The sequence below is a fragment of the Grampus griseus genome, assembly GCF_964374135.1.
Source record: "Grampus griseus genome assembly, chromosome: 4".
Taxonomy (NCBI): Eukaryota; Metazoa; Chordata; class Mammalia; order Artiodactyla; family Delphinidae; genus Grampus; species Grampus griseus.
The window spans coordinates 42,295,399-42,307,405 of NC_138997.1; the positions used below are offsets into that span (position 1 = coordinate 42,295,399).

Consider the following 12,007-nt stretch of genomic DNA (forward strand, 5'->3'; position numbering starts at 1 on the left):
ATTACAGTATGGAAATGATAGTCTAGGGATTTTATGGGGGACCCAGGCTTTTTCTATCACGTAGTTCTGTCATCCCTCAGATACTGCTCTTATCCACATGGTACAAGATGATCCATCACCATAAACACTTTTCAAAGCAGCAGGATGGGGAAAAGGTGGCAGAGGGCCAGCTCTTCGTCCTTTAAGGAAAATCTAGAAACCGCACACATCACCTCCAAGGGAGCTTAGAAAATGTAGTGCTTACTCTGTAGCCACATGTCCTGCTACAAAACAAGAGTCCTTTCATTATAGGAGAAGAGGATCACGGATATCAGGGAGCAAAAAATGTCCTTGCTACAGCCTTAAAATAAGTGACATTATTGGGATCTAACATGGTGTTTTGTGAACCAGTATTTATAACAATAAGAACTAAGGTGAATAGAACATTATTTTAGGAATAACTGCTCACCTAATGATATTTATAGAATATTTTCCAAGGTATAACATCCAAAATATAAATTTTGATATAAATAAATGTAAATTTAGTTTACCTTTTGCATTAAATATCTGATACATAATAGGCATTTGATAAATAATTGTTGAATGAAAGAATGAATGAACTGACTAAGCAACAAATATATACTGAATCACTGCAATGAGGCCATGACTGTGTAGACACCAAAGACATATTAAAAAAAGGTATGACATATGGAAGGGGTTGGCAGCATTTTACTTGATGATACTGGCAACGTGAAGTGCTATACACATCTAATAAACATATAAAATAATAATAATATATAAATAATAAATATAATAAATTTTCTACACAATTCCCAATGATTATACAGAAAAATAAAACTTCCTAAATTAATTTTTTTCTTAAAATAATTTTATAATTTCAAATAAGATAAAAAATTGGGTATCCTTTTTTTAACTCACTCTTAGTAAGAAGGTTACTCTAAGACCAAATGAATTAATTGGTATTTATTTATGTAATTTTTATATTATACTGAATCTTACACTTAAGATTTTAGTAAAAAGTAACAACATATTTAGCATGAAATTGTGACATGTAATTATTTGCTTAAAATTGGAATGGTTTTCAAGTAATTTAAATCAATGACACATACATGAACTATTTCTTTATAACCATCAAAGCTATTTGTGCTTACATACGAAGAATAAAATAATTCATTTGTAGTTTTGAGAAACAGAAAAGAAGAACTTGAACCAATACTTTCAATGAGGTAAACTATTCTTCTCATTTTTTCACAAATCTTTCTCTTTTCTATTCTTCCATTCCTAGAAGCAGCATTTAGTTATCACCATGGATTATTTTTAGGAATGCATTGCTATAGACTATTGGGATATATTATTTTGAAGGCTGTGCACACATTAAGGGAAATGACCTGTTTATAAACATATATAAAATGTTTGTTTTATAATCACTCAGGTACATGACACACCCAGATGTTTCTACAGAATAACACCTTAGGAGAAATCACATATCGTTAGGCTTTGATAACTTTTTTTCTCTGTAGTTTTGCATATTTGGGAATGAAGAGATGAACAGAAAAAAATTAAGGACAATAGGTGCAGGAAAACAACTGCTCAATACCTGCCTTGTCACACAAAGAACAGATATTTTTTTAAGTCTCCTTGATGAGAATAAATTTTTGTTCTTTGAGAGTGGACAAAGTCATTTATTGTTCTATCAAGCATATAAGGTGAGCAAAAAAGCTGAGAAGTATTTTTTATTACAACACATTTATTAAAAAATATAAACATTGGTGAAAATATTCTGGGAAAGATGGCAAGCTAGGCACACTCATTTCTCTCCATCCAGCTCCAGATTCCCATTAACATGAATGAAAGTATATAAAAAATAGGGTGTACACTGTATAAGAACTGGAAACTTTGTGCCAAAAAATGACAAAGACTTTTTTTAGAAATAGCATAGATAAAACAAATGAAAGAAAAAAACTATGTTCTTATTACCAATATTTTATCATCATAAAATAGTTTTCATCTTTATTTTTTTTATAGATTTTTATAGATTTTTTATAGATTTTTCTATCTATAAGTGTAATTTAGACATTCCTTCATTTATTCAACAAATATTTATTTTCGTGACCAAGGCAGTGTCCTAGGCCTTGCTATTCAAAAAATGTTCCTATTCTCATAGAGCTTACAATTTACTGCCATGGAGAACAATAAATGAGTTTGTGAATGTAGCACAGTATCATAGGAGGTACTAAAGGAGGGTTATCCAGAGCCACGATGGTGGGCAGCAGCTTGGACACTCACTAGAAGAACAAGCCACTCCCCAAACAGAACGTTTGCAGCCACATATCAATGGCATTCAATGACTGGTGAGTTGCCAGGAGCAGAATTCAAATTATAGGGTTAATAGGCTGTGACTCTGATAGATGCGCCACGGCTTCAGTAGGGACCGCTCCTCTCTAAGGGTCTGAGCCTCGCCAGCTTCTCCCCCAGGAGACCGTTGCAGTCGGCCAGCCGCTGCTCTTTGGTAACTATGTGTGATCGAAAGGCCGTGATCAAAAATGCCGATATGTTGGAGGAGATGCAACAGGACTTGGTGGAGTGTGCTACTCAGGCATTGGAGAAATGTAGATAAGGACATTGCTGCCCGTATCAAGAAGGAGTTTGACAAGAAGTAGAACCCCACCTGGCACTGCATCGTGGGGAGGAACTTCGGTACTTACGTGACACATGAAACCAAACACTTCATCTACTTCTACCTGGGCCGAGTGGCCATTCTCCTGTTCAAATATTGTTAAAAGCATGGACTGTGCCACACACCCAATGATCCATCCAAAAACAAGGACTGTAGCCTAAATTCCAAATACCACAGACTGAAAACTTCAGCCTTGCCCAAGGGAACACCTCGACCTTTATTGTGTTGCTTTGTACAGGGCATACTCTGTACTAGTTTGTTGTGGTTATAAAGCAATTAGCAAAACAAAACAACAAAAAAAATAGGCCATGACCCTGAAGATGAAGAGCCTTCTATGATGTCCAGGCAGCCCACACCTCAGGAAGACTAGGCACGGATTTCCCAATAACCAAGTGACTGCCAATCCAAACAGAGAGCCAGAAATAGAAAACTGGCTTTAACTCAGCAGCTTCTCCAAGCCTATTAAGAACAATGAAGAAAGAGGAGGAAGAAGAAGGGGGCCGGGGAAGGGAGGAAGGAAGGGAGATAAAGAGGGAAGGAAGAAGGGAAGGAGGGGAAATGGTGAGGGAAGAAGGAGGGAGGAAAACCCTGCAGAGATGTGGTTCCTCTGCTCTGGAGCCCCACATTCCACTGAGGATTTACCGCATGCCAGATACCATTCCAGGTACAGAGCAAAACATGAAATTTCCTGCCCATGGAGCTCACATTCTAGCAGGAGAGGAGCTAGCAAAAGTACAAAGGAAGTAAAATACACAGTATGTTAGGCAGGGATAATTGCAATAAAGAAAAACTTAGGAAGGAACATAAATAAGGAGTGTATAATTTTTCAATAGGTCAGGGAAGGTTTCACAGAAGTTAGTTTGGGAACAAACCTGAAGGATGTGAGGCAGTGTGCCATGAGTAAATCTGGGAGATGAGATTTCCAGCAGAAGGCCCTCGGGCTGAACCATATACAGTGTACTGGAGGAACAGCACGGAGGCTAGAATGGCTGGAGTTGGGAAAATGAGGGGTAATGAGATCAAAAAGACAATGGACTAGAGATGTGTTAGAAGAGAAAGAGAAGTGAACGACAGCTCTTAGATTTTTGGCTGGGGATACCATTTACTAAAATGGAAAAGCCTGCAGGACAAGCCAATCTGGAAGGTACAATCAGGACTTTACGTGTATCAGATATTAAAGAAGATATATGGAGTGAACAATTCCATAGTGAACCTGGAGATCAAGGGAGAGGTCTAAGTTGGAGACTAATGAGTAGGCAGTTGTCAGAGTACAGAGTGTATTTAAAGCCATGCTAATAAATACAATCATCAAGGATGCAAAGAAGACAAGAAGAAGAAGTTCAAGGACAGCCCTGGAGCATGTCAATATTAAGAAATCAAGAAGATAAGGAGGAACCAGCAAAGGAAGTAGAGAATGAACAGACAGAGAAGAAAACCTGGGGAAATCCCAAAACTAAGTAAAGAAAGAGTTGCAAGGTATTGAAAAAGATCAGCTCTGTTGAATGCTTCTGTAAGTCAACTAAGATGAGAACTAAGAATTAGTCATTGGATTTGTTTGTTTATTGTCTTCTCTCCTGCTATAATGTAAACATCATTATGGTAGGAAGTTTCTTCCTGTCTTAGTCATTAGTAAATTCTGAGGGATAGAACAGTGTCTGGTACATAATTCATGTTCAATAAATGCATATTAATAAATGGATGAATCTCTGTTGTGAATATAAACATAAAAATAAAATATAAAGTGAAAAATATTTTATGATGGTGAAATGCTTGTAAACATTGTTAGATAGAAAAAAGTAGAACTTTGCTATAAAGCTTCAGGTTCTACATAGCACCAATTTAACTACAAAATGCACAGAGAGTTGATAGTATACAGGAAGAAAACTTGGAAATAAAAAAATAATATGCATCCCTAATTTTTGCTTTAGCATCCAAATTACTTATTTTACCTAAACCTTGCATATTTACAAACATGGCCATTTTACATAATGTTTTGCAATGGCACATTACAAATTACAGCTCTTAATCCCAAATTAACTTCTTTCAAAAAGCAATATTTAATTCTATTGGAAGACACTGAAGAACTCCACTAGAATTACATTAGTTGTTCAACATTTCACAGCCTGCTTGAAACCAAGCAGGACCCTGTGGGGCCCTCCCAGGTACAAAAGCCTTTTCATGTCCCCACTTTCATTTGTAGGGAAAAGACTTCAGCCTCCTAAACCTTTCCTGAGTTTCAAAGGTCAGATTCAAACAGTTACTAAGCAGGAAAGTGAAAGAATGCAGAAACAAAGGAAAAGCAGTCAAACAATAGTGCAGCAATAAGGTCCTAGCTCCTCCTCAAGGGATGTACCTAACTATCTTTGAGTTCTTCTGCAGGAAGTAAGGACTCCACCCAGGTGGAGGACGGTAACTTCAGGCTGAGCACAAGATCCCTGGAGCACCACCCTGTTACCTCACTGCCAACCAATCAGAAGAAAATCACACAACCTGCAGCCCGCAACCCAAATTCTGCCTTTAAAACCTCTTTCCTGACAACCATCATGGAGTTTGGGTTTTTTTAGCATGAGTTGCCTGTTCTCCTTCCTTGGCCCTCACAATAAACCTTTCTCAGCTCCAAATTCTGGCATTTCGGTTTCTTTGGCCTTACTGTGCGTCAGTCACACAAACTTGGATTCAGCAACATGCTCACACTCCTAAAATCAAATTTTAGACTCACACTATAATAGCCAATCTGAGTCTATACTCTCTGAATACCACTATAATATTTTCCATGAGGCAGAGTCCATAGTTCTAAATGACATAAAATTTCAGCACTATAGCCACCAAAATAAATTAACAAGTGAGAATGTTGATGGCATAGTAAGAGTACAACAGTAACATGTCATTAAATGAAGTTAGAGCAGAAACATTTCTAAGAAGTTCCTACTTAGATTTTATCCTGAGATATATAGATATTTCTATAACTTACCAATAATATAATTGTCATATTATCAAAGATACAAATTCAACATATATTTTCTCACCAATTTTTAGGCAAAAGAATATTTGAGTCTTTCAATTAAATGTGTCCTATTGTTTCAACAAGTCTAATGGAGAGTTATCTTATTCAGATAAATAACTCTAGAGCAATTAGTTAGTCCCAGCTGATGACTGATTTTACAATATTAGTTGAATATTGGGTGGGATGCAAGGAAACCTACCAGAATTTTCCTAGGCAATTTGCCAGAGAGAATTCTTGTCAAGGAAAACAGTGCTGTGATTTCAACTTTGAACCCTGAACTGTACATTGTGTGAACATGTCAAATACTCATCCCCCAAATAACCTCATGCTCTTTCTGAAAATCTTGCCAAATGCAATGAATCTGATTTAGTGGAAAAAAAATTTTAAGGCCAAGAAAAATACACACATTGTATATGGAGTGTCAGTAATTCCGGAAATATTAGTTTACCTCTATTCATGATTTCACTTTAAAAGAATGCAGTGTTGTTTCTGCTGAAAATTTTTTACCATAATTAATTCATTTTTCTCCCAAGGAAACATTTTCTTCATATGTTACTACACTTGTACATTATTTTGTTAGAGTAATTAATTCAGCGTTTTCAAACACGATGCTATTAAGGTCAAGGTTTCAGATTTTGCACCCTCAGCCATTCCCCATTCCCGGGCGGATCACTTAAATTATTAAAATTACATGCTGGGACCTAAATCCTGCCCACATCACTTTATAGAATACAGATAAAAAATAGTCCCTGCCTGTTTTCAATATAAAATAGACTTTTTATAAAAAGATGTTGGATGGATAGGAATAGTGGAAGAATGAAAATAGAAATTTTATGGAATTAAGAATCAAACTGGAAATAAAAGGACAGTCATTAATGGGAAGTTCTGTGATACAGAGCCAAGGAATAGCATCAGAACAGGTGTCTGAAGTAACAAAACAGGAGTAAGTTTAGCTGTTCAACAAACTGCTGAAAATGCATCCCTTCAATTTCTGTTTTTTTTTGGGGCGGGGGCGGGGAACACCTTCTGCAATGGCCTGCTCTCTAGCATATTAACCTTACTAATTATTGTCCAAGAAATGTAAAGTTCAAATGAAGACTTATCCCTTAAAATCACCTGATGATTCTTCTTTTTATTTCATAATATCTAATATATGGCAACTAGTCGCTATTTAGTAGCCATTTGTGAATAAATATAAACAGACAAAAAAAACACATCAGGAAACTAAAGCAACAATGAAAAAAATTTGAATCTGCTATTTAATATAAAAACGTGAAGAGTGTGACTTCCCCTGCCCTTTTATACAAGTTATAATCATTATAGGTAGTTGAAATAAAATGTCCTAAATGCCTTCACCCATATATTATAATGTATCTTTATATCTTGTTTAGATACATAAATTGCTGTTTAATGCAGTACCTTGATTTGGGAAAGGAAAAACTACACTAATGGTGGCAACTACCTCCTAGAGAAGAGTAGGTCTTAATCTTACAAGGGTCACAAACTCTTTGAAGACTGAATTTTAAAACAATGAGCCCTTTCTACAGAAATGTGCACACCTTACACAAAATACCATACCCAATTTGGGGACTGTTCATGCCATTCATTGGAACCTGAAAAGGTCCATAAAATGCAGATTAAGAGAACTTCCTATAGAGGAGATGACAGTAGAGTTACAGATTTGTTATTAACTTTAAAAAGCCAAAAAGATTAATTATATCAGTTCATAGTACAACATCCCACATATTGTAGAAACCAAATAAATAATTTTTAACTTACATTTCCCAAGCTAAAATTGGTTTTAATAGTCATTAATAGACTAAAACTTATTAATTGATTATATGCAAAGTAAAATAAAATGAAATATACTGGAGAGGAATTATGTAGTTAAATAAATTTGGATTATTTAATTATGTAGAATTATATAGTTAAATGCTAGATTAAACTAAGTTAAGCAAGAATTTCTTTACTACATAACTTTTGAGAGTTGTTACTATATAAATATACAAAAATGGGATAGATTATGTACCATTTTCTCAACTTTTTTTGACCATGAAGTCCCCTTTCCCTCAAAACACCTGTTACCTGTTGTTGGAAATTACTTTTGATGGGTGTGGTAAGAGCTACAATTGCTTTTATTAATACTGAATTTTGAATAGAAATAAATCTACATTTAACTTACATTTTATTCCTCTTGAAAGAAACCAAGATATCAGAATAAAAGAAAAATAATATATCTGAGCAGATTTCTTAGAAAATTTCTTTAGATCAAAACATGAGAGAAATTCAGAGAGGTAAGGCAGGTTCACAGGTAACAGTGAGGCAGGTTGAGCCCATCACAGAGGGACCCTGCTAAGATGGTGAGGGTAGAAAATTTAGCCCACATATTGTGGGGCTAGAGCAGCCCTAAAAATGGCACCTTTTTACAATTCGTCCCCCAGTGGGAGTGTTTTCCTCTACTTTTCACAGACACTGTGTATATTAGCAGGAACCCTGAAGCAAGGATACAGATATTGAGAAATAGAAACTAATTTCTTAAATGTTATATTTGGGTTTTTAACACATTTTGCACTTCTTTCGATAAGCATTCCAAATTTCTTACCATTCGTAACCCAAAGAAAATGAGAAAGAAACTTAATGAAAACAAAAATGACAAAAACTAAAATATTGCCCTACTGGCCAATGAACTTGACCCTACTCCCATACCTTACCCCTGACTGAGTATGGAGACTATTTTGTAGTTCCTGTGCTCAGCAGAGTGGCACTGATATTACCCCATCTACAGCACTTTATCTCTGATTTATCTTTTATAAGTAATAAGTGAGGCAGATGAGTGGTAGTTAAGCTAGAGTGAAACAAGGAAGAGGTAAATGAACTATTAGGTAACTGATGGTTGAAGCAAAAAATGTAACACTGTCTGATTGATTAAATGTATGGAGAGGAGAGGTTTAAAACAATTATGTTCTAACAAAGGAAAATAAAATGATTAAACGGTTGGTAAGCCTTCTATATTTAACTCAAACGAGAAAAATGATAATAGCGGCAGACTGTGATAAATTACGTACATATAAATATAATTAATCAAGTGCAACCACCAAAAAGCTACGTAAAAAGACACACCAAAAACAATACAGATACTGGACACCCTATGCCAAACAACTGGGAAGACAGGAATACAGCCCCATCCATTAGCAGAGAGGCTGCCTAAAATCATAATAAGGTAACAGACACTCCAAAATACACCACCAGACGTGGACCTGCCCACCAGAAAGACAAGATCCAGCCTCATCCACCAGAACACAGGAACTAGTCCCCTCCACCAGGAAGCCTACACAACCCACTGAACCAACCTTAGCCACTAGGGGCCGACACCAAAAACAATGGGAACTACGAACCTGCAACCTGCGAAAAGGAGACCCCAAACACAGTAAGTTAAGCAAAATGAGAAGACAAGGAAACACACAGCAGATGAAGGAGCAAGGTAAAAACCCACCAGACCAAACAAATGAAGAGGAAATAGGCAGTCTACCTGAAAAATAATTCAGAATAATGATAGTAAATATGATCCAAAATATTGGAAATAGAATGGAGAAAATACAAGAAACATTTAACAACGACTTAGAAGAATTAAAGAGCAAACACACAATCATGAACAACACAATAAATGAAATTAAAAATTCTCTAGAAGGGATCAATGGCAAAATAACTGAGGCAGAAGAACGTATAAGCGACCTGGAAGATAAAATAGTGGAAATAACTACTGCAGAGCAGAATAAACAAAAATGAATGAAAAGAATTGAGGACAGTCTCAGAGACCGCTGCAACAATATTAAATGAACCAACATTAGAATTATAGGGATCCCAGAAGTAGAAGAGAAAAAGAAAGGGACTGAGAAAAAATTTGAAGAGATTATATTGAAAACTACCCTAATATGGTAAAGGAAATAGTCTATCAAGTCCAGAAAGTACAGAGAGTCCCATACAGGATAAATCCAAGGAGAAACACACCAAGACACATATTAATCAAACTACCAAAAATTAAACAAAAAGAAAAAAATATTAAAAGCAGCAAGGGAAAAACAACAAATAACACACAAGGGAATCTCCATAAGGTTAACAGCTGATCTTTCAGCAGAAACTGCAAGCCAGAAGGGAGTGGCAGGATATATTTAAAGTGATGAAGGAGAAAAACCTAAAACCAAGATTACTTTACCCAGCAATGATCTCACTCAGATTTGACAGAGAAATTAAAACCTTTACAGACAAGCAAAAGCTAAGAGAATTCAGCACCATCAAACCAGCTTTACAACAAATGCTAAAGGAACTTCTTTAGTCAGGAAACATAAGAGAAGGAAAAGACCTGCAATAACAAACCCAAAACAATTAAGAAAATGGTAATAGGAATATACATATCAATAATTGCCTTAAATGTAATTGGATTAAGTGCTCCAACCAAAAGACACAGACTGGCTGAATGGATACAAAAACAAGACCTGCATATGTGCTATCTACAAGAGACACACTTCACACCTAGGGACACATACAGACTGAAAGTGAGGGGATGGAAAAAGATATTCCATGCAAATGGAAATCAAAAGAAAGCTGGAGTAGCAATTCTCATATCAGACAAAATAGACTTTAAAACAAAGACTGTTACAAGAGACAGAGAAGGACACTACATAATGATCAAATGATCAATCCAAGAAGAAGATATAACAATTGTAAATATTTATGCACCCAACATAGGAGCACCTCAATACATAAGGCAAATGCTAGCAGCCATAAAAGGGGAAATTGACAGTAACACAATAGTAGGGGACTTTAACACCCCACTTTCACCAATGGACAGATTATCCAAAATGAAAATAACTGAGGAAATACAAGCTTTAAATGATACATTAAACAAGATGGACTTAATCGATATTTATAGGACATTCTATTCAAAAACAAAAACAACAGAATACACTTTCTTCTCAAGTGCTCATGGAACATTCTCCAGGATAGATCATATCTTGGGTCACAAGTCAAGCTTTGGTAATTTTAAGAAAATTGAAATCATATCAAGTATCTTTTCTGACCACAATGCTATGAGACTAGATATAAATTACAGGAAAAAATCTGTAAAAAAATACAAACACATGGAGGCTAAACAATACACTACTTAATAACCAAGAGATCACTGAAGAAATAAAACAGGAAATCAAAAAATACCTACAAACAAATGACAATGAAAACACAACAACCCAAAACCTATGGGAAAGAGCAAAAGCAGTTCTAAGAGGAAATTTTATAGCAATACAATCCTACCTTAAGAAACAAGAAACATCTCAAATAAACAACCTAACCTTACACCTAAAGCAATTAGAGAAAGAAGAACAAAAAACCTCCCAAAGTTAGCAGAAGGAAAGACATCATAAAGATCAGATCAGAAATAAATGAAAAAGAAATGAAGGTAATGATAGCAAAGATCAATAAAACTAAAAGCTGGTTCTTCGAGAAGATAAACAAAATTGATAAACCATTAGCCAGACTCATCAAGAAAAAAAGGGAGAAGACTCAAATCAATAGATTTAGAAATGAAAAAGGGGAAGTAAGAACTGACACAGCAGAAATACAAAGGATCATGAGAAATTACTTCAAGCAACTATATGCCAAAAAAATGGACAACCTGGAAGAAATGAACAAATTCTTAGAAATGCACAACCTCCCAAGACTGAACCAGGAAGAAATAGAAAATATGAACAGACCAATCACAAGCACTGAAATTAAAATTGTGATTAAAAATCTTCCAACAAACAAAAGGACCAGATGTTTTCACAGGCGAATTCTATCAAACATTCAGAGAAAAGCTAACAGCTATCCTTCTCAAACTCCTCTAAAAAATTGCAGAGAAGGGAACATTCCCAAACTCATTCTACGAGGCCACCATCACCCTGATACCAAAACCAGACAAAGATGTCACAAAAAAAGAAAACTACAGACCAATATCACTGATGAACATAGATGCAAAAATCCTCAACAGAATACTAGCAAGCAGAATCCAACAGCACATTAAAAGGATCATATACCATGATCAAGTGGGGTTTACCCCAAGAATGCAAGGATTCTTCAATATACGTAAGTCAATCAATGGGATACACCATATTAACAAATTGAAGGAGAAAAACCATATGATCATCTCAATAGATGCAGAGAAACTTTTGACAAAATTCAACATCCATTTATGATAAAAACCCTCCAGAAAGTAGTCATAGAGGGAACTTACCTCAACATAATAAAGGCCATATATGACAAACCCACAGCCAACATCATTCTCAATGGTGAAA

At 35.5% G+C, this 12,007-nt stretch overlaps 1 protein-coding gene and 1 pseudogene across 3 annotated transcripts in view; one reads left to right on the forward strand and one right to left on the reverse strand.

Annotated features, from left to right (window-relative positions):
- CFAP299 (cilia and flagella associated protein 299) overlaps positions 1-12,007 on the reverse strand; it is a gene marked incomplete at both ends in the record, with an annotated part of 629,105 nt that overhangs the window by 554,096 nt on the left and 63,002 nt on the right. The window lies entirely within an intron of this gene.
- Positions 2,516-2,780, forward strand: LOC309821777 (dynein light chain 1, cytoplasmic-like; annotated as a pseudogene). The gene has a single exon. The product of its transcript is annotated as a dynein light chain 1, cytoplasmic-like (transcript).